We start from the raw sequence: 21,517 nt of genomic DNA, 5'->3' as shown, positions 1-21,517 counted from the left end.
CAGATCAGTGCTTCCATCATTTCCCGAGGAAATGTAGAATGGTCAGCGACGACCGCCAACCTTAAAACACATTTGGAAAAGTAAATTGCTTGTGAAGCTGACTAAGATGTTGTTCCTACTGACTCTGAGGTAATAACAAATTTATGTAACAGTTTGAGGTTTGGAAAGGCTGGGACCTTTTAAGGTCAGGGATCAAGAACAATGGCGGCACAGGCTAATGGTGTGACTGTCACAAAGGCTGAACTGTTGATGACTGATTTCTGTCCCAGGTTTAGCCTCAGTTCCTGATAGGTTTTAATAAGGATTGCCAATCACAGATGTGCATTCTGATCATTTAAAGCAGATATGACATTTTTATACAGATATTTAGATTTGTTTTTTTAAAGATTCTTGAGTACTGTTAAAGATAAATAATACAATATTTAAACATTTCTCAGTAAATTGAAATTGCTTACTTATGATGTTACGTTGGCCTTGGAAGGAATTTGATTTCTTTAGGTGTACTATGTAATATTTGTTCTAATACAGTATTGGGTATCATTTTTTCAGCACTTATGCAAGAGAATAAAACTAGAACATGATCACATTTGTGTAATACAATATTCAATAAATTAATGGTGTATACGGAAAATAAAGCCTGTCGGGAAAAAGAGAAAACCTAGAAAATTGAACTGTATGTCACAGGAATAAACCTCGGAATAAAAATATTATCTAGAAGAATCTCCTATACTTTGTTTTCCTAAATCATTTCTACCCATGCCAAGCCCCTGACCAACTTTCTCCATTCAGAGTAAGTAACCACTATTGAAGACAAGAAAAGTCTCTAGATTTAGAGAGATATAGTATGTAAAGGTTTCCACTGCGTCACAAAAGACTCAGCTGGAAAAGGCACTCTCAAAATTGGTCAATGAAAGCAAAGCTGTTCAGCAGGTAGGATATGGAGGTTCTCAGTGACACCATCATTAGGCCCTCCCTGAAAAATCTCTTGTAACCTTGAGAGCTCTAGCTCCTTCTGTGAGGTCATAAGTGTTGTTGTGACAGCACTTGCTTCTTAGATATTCCTTCAGTACCTCTAGGGCTTACTAATTGGCCTTTAATTCAGAGTGAACAGCCATTTTTGAGGGAGAAAAGGAAGATGAAGAGATCAGAGATGGAAAGAAGGAAGATGCCCTTCTGTCTTGGTGTTAAAAAAGGAAGAAATACGTGGTCCATTGGAGAGCTAAATTAGTCCTGGGTAGGTTTTTAGTGGGTTCCCTGAAGTGACAGCCTTGATCTGAGTCTTCCACATATGGGAATCGGGAGATGGGAGCCTCTCAGAAGCATCTGGACTTCCCTGTTCTTATGGTTCCTGGAAGTCAGAGTGTTTATATCATTCATTTCTTTATTCCACAAGCCAATATTGGGAAGGGCACAGTTGTTTCCTGAGAGCTCATGACTTTTATTCTTTTTGTCATGAAGATAAAGGTCCTGAGGAAGAAGGGATGAACAAGTAGTGTATTTTCAGCTCAGAGTAAACTCCTTCAGGCTTTGGATCCCTATAGTGCTATTTGTGTCTGACACTGATATCTGGGATAGAGAAGTGCTTCTAGTTGAGATTTCATCTACTCAGTCTTTCACTAGTATGACTCTAACTACCATTTCCTTACAGTGACCCTTTACATTTCTGAGTCAATAGGTGAGATAAGCTAGCAGTTTCTTTTCTTTTATTTCTTCCATTTTTTTCATTTTTTAGCAAATTTTATTGCTTATTTAATTTGATATTTCTATATTAACATTTCAAATGTTATTTTCTTTCACAGTTTCCTGTCAATAAGACCCCTAACTGGTCCCACTACCCTTCTTCTATAACCTCCCTTACTGCACCTTGACATTCTTTGAACTGGGAGTCAAACCTGGGAAGGACAAAGTTCTTCTCCTTCCATTGGTGCACAATAGGGCCATCCTCTGTAACATATGATATTGGAGCCATAGTTCTGTCCATGCACAGAATATTGGATTAGTACCAGAAATCTCTGTTTCTTTGGAATTGCTTTTAGTATGGAGTTGAAAGCCCCTTCAATTTCTTTGGAGCGATGTCCTTGCCGTCCTCCAATGTTTATGTTATTATTATGGTTAGAATTAAGTATGACTATTTTCATGGAAAATCCCCACCCAGCTGCAGAATACTAATACACATCTGGTGGTCAAGAAAAATAATAATATTTCAAAGTTGTCCTGCTGACTAATAATATGACAAACCTGTGACATTTCTGATATTATGTCAACATCAGCTGACTCCCTGACCACACCAATACTGTATCTTTGGCCTGAGTAAATGTTTCTTACTTCTCCCCTCCCTCTGTTACCCCAGTTATGGTATAAATTCATCCTTGGAGGAAAATAAAATATTTGCCTTGATCAGACTCCTATCTTAACGTCCTTCTTTGCGACCCTTGTCCCCAATTCTATTCCAGGCACCCTCAGACCTCTCACTTACAAATGGCTACCAATGTGCAGCTCTTTGAAGATGTTCTTGAGGAGAACGTCTGTCACTGTGAATAGGCTGGTCTGTCTTTTTGTTTGTGGAAGCCTTCGTTCCCCCTTGGAGCTTTTGCTCCCACCCCCGTCCCATCCCAGAGCTTTTGCTGAGTGATGGAACAAGCATTCTACAGTCATCTTTTGTGACATGTCTCAGGGAGTCACTCAGGACACAAATAGGGTTAAAATTTAAAAAAAAAAATCTTAGATTTTGTAAAAATATTTGTCCATAGTTCCCCCAGGAGGGAACAACTGATTCAAAAGATAGTACAGAGTTAGTGATTGTTTAATGGATGGGATAACCCTTTTACTGAAGTCTACCCCCTGTAATGAATAAAAGTTGTGTGGTTTATGGGTACAAGGTTGGCTCTCCTTGTATGGATGAGCAACCTCACGTACGTGGATTTAAAACCTTATACCCTCATGTTACTGCAGTGTTCACTTTGTCAATCTGTGCTATGTGATTGTGCTCCAGAAGTGGTCCACTATGGGGTCTTACAACATTTTGGTCCATCACAGGGAACTCTGTTCCCTCCAGACCACAATTGGCGAAGAGATCAGAGGTAAGCTCAAGCAAATCTGTGTTTTGTGTTCTGTGTTACCTTCTGTTTTGTCTCTGTGTCATGTCTGGTTTTTGTTTCATGTTGACTTGTGTTGTCTGCCTCTGATGGCTGAAGTGTTTGAGTCACCACTGGAGAGGATTGAGAGTCCACTTGATAGTCGCTATTGGTCCTGTTAGGGGCTTACGGCTGTGACAGGACGACTTGCTAGTTTTCACAGGCCATAGGCCCTAGAGGGTGCTCTAGGAGGAGAAAGGAATCTAGAGGACCCTCTAGAAACCCATTGCAATGCCCTTGAAGCCCTCCATTGTGTAGATGTTATTATTATTGTTAGAATTAACAATAGGTTCATGTTAACCTAGTTAACAATTAACTAGGTTCATGAAAAATCCCCAGCCAGCTGAAGAAAACTAATACAAATCTGGTGGTCAAGAAAAATAATAATATGATAATGTTGTCCTGCTGATTAATAATACGACAAACCTGTGAACTTTCTGACGTCCTTTCAACATCAGTTCCATAACCAAATGAATCCTGTGTTCTTGCCCTGCGTAAATGTTTCCTACTTCCCCCTCCCTCTGTAACCCCTGTGATGTTATAAATTCAGCCTTGGAGAAAAATAAAATAGATGCCTTTTTCAGGCTCTTGTCTTGGCATCCTTCTTGCGTCCTTTGTCCCACATTCTCTTCCAGGTACCTTCAGAACCCTCACTTACACAGCATTTGTAATCCTTTCTCAAAATCTCAACAGATCAGTTGTCAGTAAACTAGTTTGCCACTAGCATTAACTTCTGTATTTGATAAGTTTAGCTGTGTCTCCCAGGAAAGATCTATATCCGGTACCTGGAAGCATGTACTTCATTCATCAATCATATCTAGTTTTGGTGATATATATATATATATATATATATATATATATATATATATATATATATATATAGTGTCTCCTACAGCAATGAGGTTAAGTAGAATTTCAGCATGGATTCTGAGCAAGTAGTTCAAGAATGTAGAATCCACAAATGACAATGCCAAATAAACTCCATCCTGTTCTTATGAACATATTGAAGTTGAGGTTTAACTGTACCTCAAGCCATTCCTCTCCCTGCCCATCCAAATGAATCTTATGTTTTGTCTGAAGAAAGAACCATGATAAAATATCCAAAAACCTCAAGTCTGGCCCTGGGAAAACCAAAGGTAGATTTATAGAACTTATATCTATTGGGACTACAGATCTGCTTTCTAAAGTCCATGTTGTCCTTTGCTTTACAGATGTCTCATAATTTTTGGATTAAATATGCATTTAGACTTCATTATTTGAAGTAGGCACACAATATTTTCACTGTTCTGTTCACTCTATAGCTCTACCCCCTTTGTTGCCAATATCTGGGAGTAAGAGGTGCTTCTAATTGAGACTTCACCATCTCACTATTTCCAATATTATTTCTCTGACTACCATTCCCTGACATTGACACATTAGATTTCTCAGTCAACAGCTGTGTTTAGCTGGCAGTTTTCTTTTCATTTATTTCTTATTTTTTTTTTATTTTTTTACAAATTTTATTTGTTTTTTTTTAATGTATATTTCAATATTCACCTTTATAATATTATTTCCTTTAAGAGTTTCCTCCCATAAGATCACTAACTGGTCCCTCTCCACTTCTTCTATAACTCCCTTACTGTCCCTTCTAATTCTCTTTAACTGTGAATCAAACCAAGGGAGGATCAAGTGGTTCTTCTTCCATTGGTGCCCAACAAGGCCGTTTTCTGCTACATATGCAGTTGGAGACATAGGTCTGTTCACGTTTAGTCTTTCAATATTAGTCTCATACCAGAAAACTTTGATTCATTAGCAATGTTGTTCTTATGGTGTTGAAAGTCCCCTCAGCTCTTGTTAGCCTTTCTCAAAATCTACCAACAAGAGGTCCATTTTCAGTTCACAGATTTGCCACTAGCATTCACTTTTGCATTTGACATGCTCTAGCTGTGTCTCTCACAACATAGCTATATCAGTTTTCTGGCAGAATGCACTTCTTAGCTTCATCAATTATAATTGGTGACTATATATATATATATATATATATATATATATATATATATATATATATATATATATATATATATACACACACACACACACACACACATTTGGTGCCTACAGCTTTTTGGTTAGGTGGAATGTTAACATGGATTCTGTGCAACTAGGTCAAGAATGTAGACTTTACAATGACAATGTTAAATAGACTCTCTCCTGTACTTGAAGTTCAGGTTTCACTGTTCCTCAAGCTTTCTTAACCCTGCCCATCCTCCTGTTTCTTATATTTGGCTTTAAGAAAGAATCATGGTAAAATATCTAAAACCTTCAAGTCTGGCCATGGGAACACAGGAAGGTAGATAGTGTCGTACAAATATCAAATGTGACTAGAGGTCTGAATTTATAGTCAATATAGTCAATTTATAGTCAATTTTATTGATGTCTGGTAATTTTTGGATAAAATAAGGATTTGTGTGTTGATCATTAGAATTATGTACGAATATTTCCACTGCTATATTGACTCATTAGCCAGGCCAAGTTTGTTGCCGAATTCATTGCAAAAAAAAAAAAAAAGGGAATTGGAAAAATGAAATTTTGAGTACACATGCAGGAATATATATAATGTCCCCTGTCAATGAATGTACAATCAGATAATGCAAAACAATGTTCACTCAATTAAAGGTCTGTAGGGAAAATACTGGCACATGGAAAACTGAGGAAACCTAGGGAATAGAACTGAATGTCACAGGATTGGACCGGGGAATAAAATTATTCGCCAGAAGAATCTCCTTCACTCCTTGTTCCTATTACTTTTCTAACCTTGCCAAGCCCCTGACGAACTTCTCCATTCAGAGCATGTAACCACTAATGAAGCAGAGAGAAGTCCCTAGCTTAGAGAGATGTAGCATGTAAAGGTTTCCACTGTGTCACAGGAAACACTCCAGGAAAGGGCATCTCCAAATCTGGTCAATGTAAGGAAATCTGTTCAGCAGGTAGGCCATGGCAGTTCTCAGTAACATCATCATTAGGCCCTCCCTGAAAAATCTCTTGTAACCTGGAGAGCCCTTGCTTCTTCTGTGATGTCACAAGTGCTATTGTGACTGCAACTGCCTCTCAGATATTCTTTCAGTACCTCTAGGGTTTACTAATTGGCCTCAAATTCAGAGTAAACAGCCATTTGAGAAGGAGAACAAAGAGAATGAAGAGATAAGAGATGGGCAAAGGAAGCTGGCCTTCTGTCTTGTATAAAGAAAGGAAGGAAGATGTGGTTTATGGGATAGCTCAGTGAGACATGGGTAGGCGTTGAGTGGGATAACTGAAGAGAAAGCCTTTATCTGACCCTTCCACATATGGGAATATGGAGCAGGGAGCCTCTCAGAAGCATCTGGACTTCCCTTGTTGTTATTTTTCTTGAAAGTCTGATAGTTTATATCATTAATTTCCATATCCCAAAAGCCAAGTGTTGGAAAGGGCAAAGTTGTTTTTCTGAGAGCTCATGGCCTTTGTCCTTTTGGGCCAGGAGGAAAAGTTCCTTAGGAAGAAGGGAAAGACAAGAATTGTGTCCTGAGCTCAGAGTAAACTCTTTCATGCTTTGTATTCCTATAGTGCAGTTTGTGTCTGTCACTGATATCTGGAAGAGACAAGTGCTTCTACCTGAGATTTCATCATCTCAGTCTTTCCACTAGTATTACTCTACCATTCCCTGACAACGACATTTTAGATTTCTGAATGAATAGTTCTAATTAGCTGGCAGATTCTCTTCTTTTATTTCTTTCATTTTTTATCATTTTTTAACAAATTATATTGCTCTTTTAATTGGATATTTATATATTTCCATTTAAAATATTATTTGTTTTCCCTATTTCTTGCCCATAAGATCCCTAATCGGTCCCACTCTCCTTCTTCTATAGGCTCACTTACTGCGCCTTCACATTCCCGTTAACTGGGATCAAAACTAGGGAGGACCAAGGGCTTCTCCTTCCATTGGGACCCAAACAGGTCATCCTTTGCTACAGATGCAATTGAGTCCGAGGTCTACCCATGTATAGTCTTTGAATATTGGTTTAGTATATATATATATATATATATATATATATATATATATATATATATATATATATATATATAATTTGTTGGTTCCTACAGCTGTGACATCATGTGGAATTTTAATTTGGATTGTGAGCAACTAGGTCAAGAATGTAGAATCCACAAATGACAATGTCAAATAGACTCCCTCCTGTTCTTTGAACCTATGGAAGATGAGGTTTCACTGGTCCTCTAGCCGTTCTTCTCCCTGCTCATCCTCCATTATCTTATGTTTGGCCTTAACAAAGAATCATCGTAAAACATCCAACCCTCAAGTCCTGCACAGGAACACATTAAGGTTGCTATTGTAGTACTGATATCAAATGGGAATAGAGAACTGAATTCTATAGTCCATGTGATCCTTTGCAGTATTGATGTCTAGTATCTAGTAATCTTTGGATAAATTAAGGATTTGGGAGTTTATCATTTGAAGTAGGTACACAATGTTTACACTGTTATGCTCACTCTAGAGCTGGGCCCACTTAGTTGCCAAAACCATTGCAGAAAATGGAATTGGAGAACTGAATTTTTGAGTACACATTGAGGAATATTTATAAAGTCCCCAATCAAGGATTGTACAATAAAAAAGTGAAATACATATTCATCCAATTAAAGGTCTGTATGCAAAATAATGGCCTTTGGGAAACAGAGAAGACCTAGAAATTTGAACTGTATGTCACAGTAATAAAACTGGGAATAAAAATATTATCTGGAAGAATCTCCTCCACTCCATGTTCCTAAATCATTTCTACCCATGCCAAGCCCCTGACTAACATTCTACATTCCGAGCATGTAACAATTAATAAAGCACAGAGAAGTCTCTAGCTTTAGGGAGATGTAGTAAATGAAGGTTTCCACTGTGTACCAGGTGTCACTCCTGGAAAGGGCTCCCTTGAATCTGGTCAGGAAAGTTGTTCAGCAGGTAGGCCATGGCAGCTTTCAGTGACATCAGCATCAGTCCCTCCCTGAATAATCTCTTGTATCCTGCCTCTCAGATATTCTTTCCTTACGTCTAGGATTTGTATAGTGGCCTCTACTTAAGAGTAAACAGCCTTTGGAAAGGAGAACAAAGATGATGAAGAGATCAGAGATGGGGAAAAGGAACCTGGCCTTCTGTCTTGTTATTAAAAAAAGGAAGAAATACGTGGCCCATTGGAAAGCTCAGTGAGTCCTGTGTAGGAGTTGAGTGGAATCGCTGAAGAGATAGCCTAGACCTGAGCCTTCCACATATAGGAATAAAGAGATTGTAGCCTCTCAGAAGCATCTGGACTTCCCTGGTTTTTATGGTTCCTGGAAGTCAGAGATTTTATATTATTACTTTCTTTATTCCAAAAGACAGGTTTTCATCTTGGCACACTGGTTTTCCTGACAGCTCATGGCTTTTACGCTTTTTGCCCAGAAGAAAAACCTCCTAAGGAAGAAGAGACAGACAAGTATTGTGTCCTCAGCTCAGAGTAAACTCCTCCATGCTTTGGATACCTATTGTGCAGTTTGTGTCTGACACTGATATCTGGGAGAGAGAAGTGCTTCTAATTCAGACTTCATCATCTCAATATTTCGACTAGTATTACTCTGACTGCCATTCCCTGACAGTGACCCATTTGATTTCTGAGTCCATAGATGTGATTAGCTGGAAGTTCTCTTTTCTTTTATTTCTTTCATTTTTTTTAATATTTTAAAAAAATACATTGCTTTTTTATTTGGATATTTCTATATTTACATTTCAAATGTTATTTCCTTTCCCACTTTTCTGTCCATAAGATCCCTAACTGGTCTGCCTTACTGTCCCTTGAACTAACAGTCAAACCTAGAGAGGACTAAAGGCTTCTCATTCCAATAGTGCCCAAAAAGGCCTTCCTCTGCAACATAAGCATTTGGAACCATAGGTTTGTCCACGAATAGTCTTTGATTATTGTTTTAGATCCAGAACATACTGGTTCATTGACATTGTTGTTCTTATGTGGTTGAACTCACCATCAGCTCTTGTAATTCTTTCTCAAAATCTACCATAACTCTGGTGTCAGAAAAGTAATAAGACTGTAGTGTTCCTTCTATTTCTAGTTTGTGGAAGAGTTTGGAGAATATTGGTATTAGGTGTTCTATGAAGGTCTGAGAGAATTCTGTACTAAACCTTCCTCATCCTGGGATCTCTTGGTTAGGAGACATTTAATGACTGCTTCTACTACTTTACAAGTAATGGGAGTATTTAGATGGTTTATCTGATCGTCATTCAAGATACTTTGGTATCTTGTATCTGTCTAGAAAATTATCCATTTGATCCTTGCTTTCCTGTTTTGTTAAGTATATGCTTTTATAGTAGGATCTGATATTTTTTTGAGCTTCCTCATTTTCTATGGTTATATCTCTATTTCACTTCTGATTTTGTTATTTTTAATTTGAATACAAAGGATTTACCTATCTTCTGGATTTTTCAAAGAACCAGCTCCTGGTTTTGTTGATTCTCTACATAATACCTTTTGTTTCTACTTGGTTGATTTCAGTACGGAGTTTGATTATTTCCTGCTGTCTAGTACTCTTGGTGTATTTGGATTTTTATTGGTTCTGAGATTTCAGGTGTTCGGACAAACTGCGAGTGTATCATAGCTCCTGTTTCTTTGTGGAGGCTCTCAGAGCTATGAGTTTTCCTCTTAGCATTGCTTTTTTGTGTTCCCAATTTATGCATTCATTTTCATTAAATTCTAGAAAGTCTTTAATTTTTTTCTTTATTTCTTCCTTGAACAAGTTCTCATCAAGTAAATCATTCTTACGCTACCATGTATATGTGGGACTTTGGTTGTTCTTGTTGTTATTGAAGACCATTCTTAGTGATTTCATAGTTTGCATGGAATTAATTCAATCTTCTTGCATCTTTTGAGGCCTTTTTTGTGATGGATCATATTACCAGTTTTGTAGAAGGTACCATGTAGGACTGAGAAGAAAGTGTCAGGAGCCATATCAGGACAAGCTCATAACTAACAGGTGATCATCCTCAGATGGACAGCCTTGGATTATTTTATAATCCACAACTGGTTTGCCCTTATTAAGCAAGGTTGTAAGAGATTCATTTTTGGAAAGTTTCCTGCTATTGAAATGCTATTCGTGTTATTATTATTAGACATATATAGCAATCATTGAGTAAGAGCACACCCCTTTGGAGCAGATCTCTGCAGGCCTACGAAGTTGCACTGTCCCGTAGTGATGCTATTCATACAAATAGATGAATTCTTTAGTCTTAATAATGATCCTACAATAATTCCTAAAATTATATGAATGGTTATTAAGCTCTTATATAGTGGAACTCCTACAAGTCTCTTTCTAATAGTCAGAATTCCAGTGACAACTCCAGTCTCCCAGGTGTCACCAGTTAATTATTCTGAGACAGTAAACAGACTTTCTCCTACTCAGAACACAATTCAAGAAGTTGCAAAAACAGTTATCAAGTGTCATAAACGATTTGTTACAGGTGCAAGGACAGGGGATAAGATATTGACTGTGTTTATCTGTAAATAACTTCACTAACAACTATGGTTTTAGACATTCAGTGAACCTGTAGAGCTGACACTGGTGATGAATGTTTAGCCAGATAATTACTCCTGATGGATATCCATGTAAACATTCTCGGTTGTAAACTTGTATTTCTATTTATGCTTTGATCTTTCATATGTACTTGTGGTGAACAATTTAACACCTGATCATGTATTCTGAAAGATTTTTAGGTGCTGAAGACAAAGAGAAGACACACAGAAGGACTGAGACAGAGGGTCTGAACTGGAAGGACAGAGACAGATGGACAGAGCAGGAGAGGGGATGACCTGAAAAGACCAGTTTGAGATAAGGAGAACAAAGGTAAGTAGAACTAAGACAAAAAGATCTGGGCTGAGAAGTAATGTAGAGAGGAATAAATTATGTAACATAAGAGAGCAATCTAGAGAATGCAGGTGAAAAGAGGACAAAAGAAGAAGCTGGAAAGAATAGAAGGTGCAGGCAGGTTTCTCCTTATCTTGGGACAGAAAAGGACATTTCTTAATAGCAATGCAAAATTAGTCTTGTTAAAAGGAACAGGCCTTTTCTTTTACAAACTTGGGTTTAAATCACTTAGCATTAAAAGGGTAGAAGCGATTTCTTTCTCTCTGTAATAAAGATTGGAGTTCATCTTTCTGTACTGGTCCTTGGTCTTTTGCACCATATGCATATGTAAGTATTGATGTCTGTGTAAGTATGCAATTATGAGAATGTATGCATGTGTGTGTGTGTGAGTGTGTGTGTGTGTGTGTGTGTGTGTGTGTGTGTGTTTGTGTAAGAATGTAATTGTGACTCTGCTCCCAGACCCCGTGAGAGAGAGACCCAACCGCCTGGTCAGGTGGGCACTCCTGAGGCTGCAGAGCTGGAGACCACCAACACTGCCCACCCCTGCCCACATCCCTGGCCCAAGAGGAAATTGTATAAGGCCTCTGGGCTCCCGTGAGGGAGGGCCCAGGAGCGGCAGGACCCCTGCCTGAGACACCACCAGAACCTGAAGGAAACAGACTGGATAAACAGTTCTCTTCACCCGAAACCTGTGGGAGGGAGAGCTAAACGTTCAGATAGGCAGACAAGCCTGGGAAACCAGAATAGACTGCTCTCTGCACATACATCTCGGAAGCAAGAGGTAAAAACAAAAGGCCATCTGGAACCCTGATGCACTGAAGCTCCCGGAAAGGGTGGCGTAGATCTTCCTGGTTGCTGCCGTCACAGAGAGCCCGTGGGCAGCACCCTGTGAGTGAACTTGAGCCTCAGGACCACAGGTAAGACAAACTTTCTGCTGCAAGTGACCTGCCTGGTGAAATCAAGACACAGGCCCACATGAACAGCTGTAGACATGTACAGAGGAAAAACTACATGCCCAAAAGCAGAACACTCTGTCACCATAACTGACTGAAAGAGAGGAAAACAGGTCTACAGCACTCCTGACACACAGGCTTATAGGACAGTCTAGCCACTGTCAGAAATAGCAGAACAAAGTAACACTAGAGATAATCTGATGCCGAGAGGCAAGCGCAAGAACCCAAGCAACAGAAACAAAGACTACATGGCATGATCGGAGTCCAATTCTCTCACCAAAAAAAAAAAAAAAACATGGAAAATCCAAACACACCAGAAAAGCAAGATCTAGTTTCAAAATCATATTTGATCATGATGCTGGAAGACTTCAAGAAAGACGTAAAGAACTCCCTTAGAGAAACACAGGAAAACATTAATAAACAAGTAGAAGCCTACAGAAAGGAATCACAAAAATCCCTGAAAGAATTCCAGGAAAACATAAATAAACAAGTAGATGCCCATAGAGAGGATACAAAAATCCCTGAAAGAGTTCCAGGAAAGCACAATCAAACAGTTGAAGGAATTAAAAATGGAAATAGAAGCAATCAAGAAAGAACACATGGAAAAAAACCCTGGATATAGAAAACAAAAAGAAGAGACAAGGAGCTGTAGATACAAGCTTCACCAACAGAATACAAGAGATGGAAGAGAGAATCTCAGGAGCAGAAGATTCCATAGAAATCATTGACTCAACTGTCAAAGATAATGTAAAGCAGAAAAAGCTACTGGTCCAAAACATACAGGAAATCCAGGACTCAATGAGAAGACAAAATCTAAGGATAATAGGTATAGAAGAGAGTGAAGACTCCCAGCTCAAAGGACCAGTAAATATCTTCAAAAAAACATAGAAGAAAACTTCCCTAACCTAAAAAAAGAGATACGCATAGACATACAAAAAGCCTACAGAACTCCAAATAGATTGGACAAGAAAAGAAACACCTCCTGTCACATAATTGTCAAAACACCAAACGCACAAAATAAAGAAATAATATTAAAAGCAGTAAGGGAAAAAAGTCAAGTAACATATAAAGGCAGACCTATCAGAATCACACCAGACTTCTTGCCAGAAACTATGAAGTCCAGAAGATCCTGGACTGATGTCATACAGACCCTAAGAGAACACAAATGCCAGCCCAGGTTACTGTATCCTGCAAAACTCTCAATTATCATAGATGGAGAAACCAAGATATTCCATGACAAAACCAAATTTACACAATATCTTTCTACAAATCTAGCAGTACAAAGGATATTAAATGGTAAAGCCCAACATAAGGGGGCAAGCTATACCCTAGAAGAAGCAAGAAACTAATCGTCTTGGCAACAAAACAAAGAGAATGAAAGCACACAAACATAACCTCACATCCAAAAATGAATATAAAGGGAAGCAATAATCACTATTCCTTAATATCTCTCAACATCAATGGCCTCAACTCCCCAATAAAAAGAAATAGATTAACAAACTGGATATGCAACGAGGACCCTGCATTCTGCTGCCTACAGGAAACACACCTCAGAGACAAAGACAGACATTACCTCAGAGTGAAAGGCTGGAAAACAACTTTCCAAGAAAATGGTCAGAAGAAGCAAGCTGGAGTAGCCATTCTAATATCAAATAAAATCAATTTTCAACTAAAACTCATGAAAAAAGATAAGGAAGGACATCATATTCATCAACGGGAATATCCACCAAGATGAACTCTCAATCCTAAATATCTATGCCCCAAATATAAGGGCACCTACATACATAAAAGAAACCTTACTAAAGCTCAAAACACACATTGCACCTCACACAATAATAGTGGGAGATTTCAACACCCCACTCTCATCAATGGACAGATCATGGAAACAGAAATTAAACAGTGATGTCGACAGACTAAGAGAAGTCATGAGTCAAATGGACTTAACGGATATTTATAGAATATTCTATCCTAAAGGAAAAGGATATACCTTCTTCTCAGCTCATCATGGTACTTTCTCCAAAATTGACCATATAATTGGTCAAAAAACGGGCCTCAACAGGTACAGAAGGATAGAAATAGTCCCATGCGTGCTATCTGACCACCACGGCCTAAAACTGGTCTTCAATAACAATAAGGGAAGAATGCCCACATTAACATGGAAATTGAACAATGCTCTACTCAATGATAACCTGGTCAAGGAAGAAATAAAGAGAGAAATTAAAAGCTTTTTAGAATTTAATGAAAATGAAGGTACAACATACCCAAACTTATGGGACACAATGAAAGCTGGGCTAAGAGGAAAACTCATAGCGCTGAGTGCCTGCAGAAAGATACAGGAAAGAGCATATGTCAGCAGCTTGACAGCACACCTAAAAGCCCTAGAACAAAAAGATGCAAATACACCCAGGAGGAGTAGAAGGCAGGAAGTAATCAAACTCAGAGCTGAAATCTGAAGTAGAAACAAGTAGAAACAAAAAGGACCATAGAAAGAATCAACAGTACCAAAACTTGGTTCTTTGATTAAATCAACAAGATAGATAAACCCTTAGCCACACTAAAGAGAGGACACAGAGAGTGCGTCCAAGTTAACAAAATCAGAAATGAAAGGGGAGACATAACTACAAATTCAGAGGAAATTAAAAAAATCATCAGATCTTACTATAAAAACCTATATTCAACAAAACTGAAAATCATCAGGAAATGGACTAGAAAGATAACAGGAACCGAAGTTAAAGCAGGAACAGATAAACCAGTTAAACAACCCAATAACTCCTAAGGAAATAGAAGCAGTCATTAAAGGTCTCCCAACCAAAAAGAGCCCAGGTCCAGACGGGTTTAGAGCAGAATTCTATCAAACCTTCATAGAAGACCTCATACCAATATTATCAAACTATTCCCCAAAATTGAAACAGATGTATCACTACCGAATACCTTCTACAAAGCCACAATTACTCTTATACCTAAAGCACACAAAGACACAACAAAGAAAGAGAACTTCAGACCAATTTCCCTTATGAATATCGACGCTAAAATACTCAATAAAATTCTGGCAAACCGAATTCAAGAGCACATCAAAACAATCATCCACCATGATCAAGTAGGCTTCATCCCAGGCATGCAGGGATGGTTTAATATACGGAAAACCATCAACGTGATCAATTATATAAACAAACTGAAAGAACAAAACCACATGATCATTTCATTAGATGCTGAGAAAGCATTTGACAAAATTCAACACCCCTTCATGATAAAAGTCCTGGAAAGAATAGGAATTCAAGGCCCATACCTAAACATAGTAAAAGCCATATACAGCAAACCAGTTGCTAACATTAAACTAAATGGAGAGAAACTTGAAACAATCCCACTAAAATCCGGGACTAGACAAGGCTGCCCACTCTCTCCCTACTTATTCAATATAGTTCTTGAAGTTCTAGCCAGAGCAATCAGACAACAAAAGGGGATCAAGGGAATACGGATCGGAAAAGAAGAGGTCAAAATATCACTATTTGCAGATGACATGATAGTATATTTAAGTGATACCATAAGTTCCACCAGAGAACTACTAAATCTGATAAACAACTTCAGAAAAGTGGCTGGGTATAAAATTAACTCAAATAAATCAATTGCCTTCCTCTATACAAAAGAGAAACAAGCCGAGAAAGATATTAGGGAAACGACAGCCTTCATAATAGACCTAAATAATATAAAGTACCTCGGTGTGACTTTAACCAAGCAAGTAAAAGATCTGTACAATAAGAACTTCAAGACACTGAAGAAAGAAATTGAAGAAGACCTCAGAAGATGGAAAGATCTCCCATGCTCATGGATTGGCAGGATTAATATAGTAAAAATGGCCATTTTACCAAAGCGCCCTACAGATTCAATGCAATCCCCATCAAAATACCAATCCAATTCTTCAAAGAGTTAGACAGAACAATTTGCAAATTCATCTGGAAAAACAAAAAACCCAGGATTGCTAAAACTATCCTCAACAATAAAAGGACTTCAGTGGGAATCACTATCCCTGAACTCAAGCAGTATTACAGAGCAATAGTGATAAAAACTGCATGGTATTGGTACAGATACAGACAGCCAGACGAATGGAATACAATTGAAAACCCAGAAATGAATCCACACACCTATGGTCACTTGATTTTTGACAAAGGAGCCAAAACCATCCAATGGAAAAATGATAGCATTTTCAGCAAATGGTGCTGGTTCAACTGGAGGTCAACATGTAGAAGAATGCAGATCGATCCACGCTTATCACCCTGTACAAAGCTTAAGTCCAAGTGGATCAATGACCTCCACATCAAACCAGACACACTCAAACTAATAGAAGAAAAACTAGGGAAGCATCTTGAACACATGGGCGCTGGAAAAAATTTACTGAAGAAAACACCAATGGCTTACGCTCTAAGATCAAGAATCGGCAAATGGGATCTCATAAAACTGCAAATCTTCTGTAAGGCAAAGGACACTTTGGTTAGGACAAAACGGCAACCAACAGATTGGGAAAAGGTCTTTACCAATCCTACAACAGATAGAGGCCTTATATACAAAATATACAAAGAACTCAAGAAGTTTGACCGCAGGGAAACAAATAACCCTATTAAAAAATGGGGTTCAGAGCTAAACAAAGAATTCACAGCTGAGGAATGCCAAATGGCTGAGAAACACCTAAAGAAATGTTCAACATCTTTAGTCATAAGGGAAATGCAAATCAAAACAACCATGAGATTTCACCTCACACCAGTGAGAATGGCTAAGATCAAAAACTCAGGTGACAGCAGATGCTGGCGAGGATGTGGAGAAAGAGGAACACTCCTCCATTGTTGGTGGGATTGCAGACTGGTAAAACCATTCTGGAAATCAGTCTGGAGGTTCCTCAGAAAATTGGACACTGTACTGCCTGAGGATCCAGCTATACCTCTCTTGGGCATATACCCAAAAGATGCCTCAACATATAAAAGAGACACGTGCTCCACTATGTTCATCGCAGCCTTATTTATAATAGCCAGAAAATGGAAAGAACCCAGATGCCCTTCAACAGAGGAATGGATACAGAAAATGTGGTACATCTACACAATTGAATATTACTCAGCTATCAAAATCAACGAGTTTATGAAATTCGTAGGCAAATGGTTGGAAGTGGAAAATATCATCCTGAGTGAGCTAACCCAATCACAGAAAGACATACATGGTATGCACTCATTGATAAGTGGCTATTAGCCCAAATGCTTGAATTACCCTAGATCCCTAGAACAAACAAAGCTCAAGACAGATGATCAAAATGTGAATGCTTCACTCCTTCTTTAAATGAGGAAAAAGAATACCCTTGGCAGGGAAGGGAGAGGCAAAGATTAAAACAGACACAGAAGGAATACCCATTCAGAGCCTGCCCCACATGTGGCCCATACATATACAGCCACCCAATTAGACAAGATGGATGAAGCAAAGAAGTGCAGACTGACAGAAGCCGGATGTAGATCGCTCCTGAGAGACAGAGCCAGAATACAGCAAATACAGAGGCGAATGCCAGCAGCAAACCACTGAACTGAGAATAGGTCCTCCATTGAAGGAATCAGAGAAAGAACTGGAAGAGCTTGAAGGGGCTCGAGACTCCAAAAGTACAACAATGTCAAGCAACCAGAGCTTCCAGGGACTAAGCCACTACCTAAATACTATACATGGACTGACCCTAGACTCTGACCCCATAGGTAGCAATGAATATCCTAGTAAGAGCACCAGTGGAAGGGGAAGCCCTGGGTCCTGCTAAGACTGAACCCCCAGTGAACTAGACTATGGGAGGAGGGCGGCAAAGGGGGGAGGGTAGGGAGGGGGGCACCCATAAGGAAGGGGAGGGGGGAGGGGGACTTTTGCCCGGAAACCGGGAAAGGGAATAACACTTGAAATGTATATAAGAAATACTCAAGTTAATAAAAAAAAAAGAAAGAAAAGTAGGGAAATAAATACCACAAAACAAACAAACAAACAAACAAACAAAAAAAATAAAGAAAATCAATGCCAACGAAACAGAGTTTTCTGGTACTATATGGATATTGAAGGATTGTACATGGATAGCCCTATGGCTCGAACTGCATATGTAGCAGAGACTGGTTTTGTTCGGCCCCAATGGAAGGAGATGCCCTTGGTCTAAATGAGGTTTTATTACCAATTCAAGGGAATGTCAAAATGCAGTAAGAGTGATTATACAAAAAAGGTAGGGGGACCGGTTAGGGATCTTATGGGCAGGAAACAGGGAAAGGCAAAAATATTTGAAATGAAATATGGACAAATCAAATTAATAAAGCAAAAAAATGCTAAAAAATAAAAAAATAAATAAGTTAAAGATAAGAAAACTGCCATTTAAACACATATTGACTGAGAAATCTAAGGGGTCACGATCAGGAGTCAGAGAAATATTATTGAAAAGACTGATATGATGAACTAAAAACATGTCTCACTCCCAAATACCAGTATCAGACACAAACTGAAGTAAGGTTATCCAAATAATCGAGGAGATTATTCTGAGATAAGGACATAATACTTGTCTTTCACTTCTTCCTTAGGACTTTTTTCTTTTGGGCAAAAAAATAAAAGCCATGAGCTCTAAGGAAAAGGACAGCCCCCTTCCCAACAAATGGCTTTTGTTATAAAGATATTAATGATATAAACTCCCTGACTTACAGGAATCACTAGAAGCAGGGAAGTCCAGATTCTTCTGACCGAGTCTGAACACCTGATCCCATATGTGGAAGGCTCAGATCAATTCTATCTCTTCAACTTACCTACTCAACTCCTACCAAAGACTCAGTGAAATTTTCCAGGGTCGACATATTTCTTCATTTTTTTTCTACCAAGACAGAAGGCCATCTTTGTTCTCCCCATCGCTGAGCTCTTCACCCTCTTTGTTCTCATTCCCAAATTGCTGTTTGCTCTGAACTAGAGGCCAATTAGTTAACCCTATAGGTATTGAAAGAATATCTGAGAGGTATTTGCAGACACAACAAAACTTGTGACATCACAGGAGAAGGTAGGGCTCTCCAGGACACAAGTGATTTTTCAGGGAGGGCCTAATTATGATGTAACTGAGAATTGCCATGGCCTCCTGCTGAGCAGCTTTCCTTACATTGCCAAGATTAGAGGGTGTCTTTTCCAGGAGTGTGTCGTTTGAAACAGTGGAAATCTTTACATACTCCATCTCCATAAAGAAAGAGACCTCTCTTTGCATCATTAGTGGTTACATGCTCTGAATGGTGAAAATTAGTTAGGGGCTTGGCATGGGTAGAAAAGAACTAGGAACTTGGAGTGGAGGAGAATCTTCTGGATAATAATTTTATTCACTGGACCATTCCTGTGAAAGACAATTCAGTTTCCTAGGGGTTTTCTGTTTCTCAAAGGGCAGTATTCTCCCAACAGACCTTTAATTGAAAGTATATTGTATTACATTTTCTTACTGTACATTCCTTGATAGTGGACTTTACATATATTCCTGAATGTGTATTCAAAAATTCTGTTTTCCAATTCAATTTTTTGCAATGATTTTGGCTTCAAAGAAGGCCCAGCTTTAGAGTGAATATAAGTTTAAAATTGTGTATCTACTTCAAATGATAAACTCCCAAATCCTCATTTTATCCAAAATTTATCAGACATCAGTAAAGCAAAGGACAACATGGACTACAGAATGTGGTTCTGTAGTCCCATTAGATATCAGTTCTCAAAAATGTATCTTCCTGTGTTCCCATGGCCAGACTTGAGGGTTTTGGATGTTCTACCATGATCTTACTTCAGGCCAATCATAAGATTCAGGAGGATGTACAGGGAGAGGAATGGCTTGAGGTCCAGTGAAACCTCAAGTTCAATAGGTTCATAAGAACAGGAGGTAGTCTATTTGGCATTGTCATTTGTGGATTCTACATTCTTGACAAAGTTATGCAGAATCCATGTCAACATTCCACCTACCCTCATAGTTGTAGGAGAAACCAAAAGTGTGTTTGTGTGTGTATATATATATATATATATATATATATATATATATATATATATATATGACACCAAAACTAGAGAAGATTGATGAAGCTAAGAAGTGCATTCTGCCAGGAACCAGATGTAGATATTTCCTGAAAGACATATCTAGAGCCGGTCAACTACATACAAGAATGCTAGTGGCAAACAGTGTACTGAAAACAGACCTCTTGTTGGAAGATTTTGAAAAAGGATTACAAGAGCTGAAGGTGCTTTCAACACCATGAAAACAACAGTGCCAAAAAACTAGATCTTTCTGGTACTAGACCAATATTCAAAGAATGTGCATTGACAGACCTATGGTTACAACTGCATATGTGGCTGAGGATGGCCTTGTTGTGCACCAATGGAAGGAGAAGCCCTTGGTCCTCCCTAGGATTCTCTCCTAGTTCAAGGGCATGCCAAGTGGACTTAAGGGGGATTAAAGGAAGGACTTAAGGGGGATTAGGGGAAGGGAACGGGTAGGGATCTTATGGGCAGGAAACTGGGAAAGGAAAAAAAAAAACATTTTAAATGTAAATATAGAAACATCCAGTTAAAAAAGCAATAAAATTTGCTAAAAAATAAAAAAAAATGGAAGAAATTGAAGAAAAGAGAACTGCCAGATAATCACATCCATTAACTTGGAAATCTAGAGGATCACTGTCAGGGAAGGGTAGTAGAGTAATACTAGTGAAAGACTGAGATGGTGAAGTCTCAACTAGAAGCACTTCTCTCTCCCAGATATCAGTGTCAGACACAAACTGCACTATAGGAATCCAAAGCATGGAGCACTTTATACCGAGCTTAGGACACAATGCTTATATTTCCATTATTCCTTAGGACATTTTCTTCTGGGCAAAAAGAACAAAAGCCATGAGTTCTCAAGAAAACTATTGTACCCTTCCCAACACTCAGATTTGGGATAAACAAGTTAATGTTATAAACTCTCTGACATCCAGGAACCATAACAAGCAGGGAAGTCCAGCTGCTGAGAGGCTCCCAGCTCCTGATTCCCATATGAGGAAGGCTCTGATCAATGTTATCTTTTCATCAAACCAACTAAACCCTACACAAGATTCACTGAGCTTTACCATGGACAAGATATTTCTTCATTTTTTTTTTAGACCAAGGCAGAAGGCCAGCTTCTTCGCCCCATCTCTGATATCTTCATCCTCTTTCTTCTCCCTCCCAAATGGCTGTTTGCTCTGAATCAAAGGCCATTTAGTAAACCCTAGAGGTAATGAATGAATATCTGAGAGGCAGTTGCTTTCACGACAACACCTGTAACATCACAGAAGAAGCTAGAGCCCTCCAGGATACAAGAGATTTTTCCAGGAGGTCCTAATGATGATGTCACTGAGACCTGCCATGGCCTACCTGCAAAACATCTTGAGCAGGTATGTTGACTGAAGGCAGCCGAAAAAAAAATACTAAATGTATGACATCGCAGTTGTGATGATCATTCATTAATTAGACCCGTTACCATAGAGATGT

General features: G+C 38.7%; 2 long non-coding RNA genes across 3 annotated transcripts in view; one reads left to right on the top strand and one right to left on the bottom strand.

The window, feature by feature from the left end:
• LOC134484715 (uncharacterized) overlaps positions 1-21,517 on the bottom strand; it is a 168,760-nt gene that overhangs the window by 106,333 nt on the left and 40,910 nt on the right. The gene's annotated exons all lie outside the window — the stretch shown is intronic.
• The window catches only part of LOC134484714 (uncharacterized), a 36,732-nt gene continuing 16,219 nt past the window's right edge, over positions 1,005-21,517 (top strand). For both annotated transcript variants that reach the window (XR_010062404.1, XR_010062405.1), the window contains exons 1-2: positions 1,005-1,234; positions 10,902-11,039. This is a non-coding gene — a long non-coding RNA (uncharacterized LOC134484714). The remainder of the gene's footprint in view (positions 1,235-10,901; positions 11,040-21,517) is intronic.

This window comes from Rattus norvegicus (genome assembly GCF_036323735.1).
Source record: "Rattus norvegicus strain BN/NHsdMcwi chromosome Y unlocalized genomic scaffold, GRCr8 chrY_unlocalized_34, whole genome shotgun sequence".
Classification (NCBI taxonomy): Eukaryota; Metazoa; Chordata; class Mammalia; order Rodentia; family Muridae; genus Rattus; species Rattus norvegicus.
The sequence above is the reverse complement of the archived record's forward strand: the minus strand, read 5'-3'. Positions and strand labels throughout refer to the sequence as shown.